Genomic DNA, 1,150 nt, shown 5'->3' with positions numbered 1-1,150 from the left:
CCCTCACTCTTCTCTCCCAAATGGCAGAGCCCTTTTAAGGTAATTCTCATGACCCCTACAGTTGCTATACTTGAGGGACTCTCTCATTGGGTCCACCTGTCTCACCTCAATCCCTTCATCCCTCCACCTAAAAATGGCTCTTCTGCATACACATTGACCCTAACAGGACCATGCTCTGTAAAGCTCTGGAGGATGTCGAGTCCTTGTCCCCAATCCCAAAAAATGAGACTCTACTCTGGCAGCCAAGCTCGACCTCACTGGATTAGACATGGTTTCTCATCCTACCCTGCTGTTCATTTCCATCCAAGGTAGCCCTTACATCTGGAGATTCGAGGTTTAAGAAACCCCCACAGGTCCAACTTTGGCCCAGCAGAATGGTTCCCTCAAAGAAGGATGGCAAGAAAGGCCGTTCTGCCATCAACGAGGTTGTGACCCGAGAATACTCTATCAACATTCACATGCCCATCCATGGAGTCGGCTTCAAGAAGCATGCTCCTCGGGCACTCAAAGTAATTCGGAAATTTGCCATGAAGGAAATGGGGACACCAGATGTGCGCATTGACACCAAGCTCAATAAACCTCTCTGGGCCAAGGGAATAAGGAATGTTCCATATTGCATCCAAGTGCGTTTGTCCAGAAAATTTAATGAGCATGAGGATTTACCAAAGAAGCTGTACACGTTGGTAACTTACGTGCCTGTTACCACATTCAAAATCTACAGACTGTCAATGTGGATGAGAAGTAACCTGCTGAAGGTCAAATAAAGTTGCAGAACTGCCAAAAAAAAAACAAAAAAAAAAAACACAGATAACAAACAGTCTTTTCAAATAGGGTCAGGAAACTGCTCCCTCGCCACTTATCAGGAACGAATCCAACAGGTCATCAATGTATCTGTTATCCCATTTAAATATTATGTCTCTTTAGTTGCTTTCTCTTTGACCAGACAAAAGATTATTGTGCAAAATGGCCAGAAGAATATGGGGGCTGCCCATATCGGTCTTGTCAGATACATGTGCTAGGATCATGGACCAATAATTTCTTCTATCAATACCGCAGGGCACTCTCTTTCTACATACAAGACCCATGGGATTCCAGGTGGGAGAAAGAAGTTGTTGGTAAGCTCTACCACAAAAATCAGCCCACGTCCCAA

At 44.8% G+C, this 1,150-nt stretch overlaps 1 pseudogene; it reads left to right on the top strand.

The window, feature by feature from the left end:
* Positions 1 to 374: 374 nt before the first annotated feature.
* LOC116081574 lies at positions 375 to 785 on the top strand (annotated as a pseudogene).
* The last annotated feature ends 365 nt before the right edge of the window (positions 786 to 1,150 follow it).

Source organism: Mastomys coucha, unplaced genomic scaffold, assembly GCF_008632895.1.
Source record: "Mastomys coucha isolate ucsf_1 unplaced genomic scaffold, UCSF_Mcou_1 pScaffold11, whole genome shotgun sequence".
Classification (NCBI taxonomy): Eukaryota; Metazoa; Chordata; class Mammalia; order Rodentia; family Muridae; genus Mastomys; species Mastomys coucha.
The sequence above is the reverse complement of the archived record's forward strand: the minus strand, read 5'-3'. Positions and strand labels throughout refer to the sequence as shown.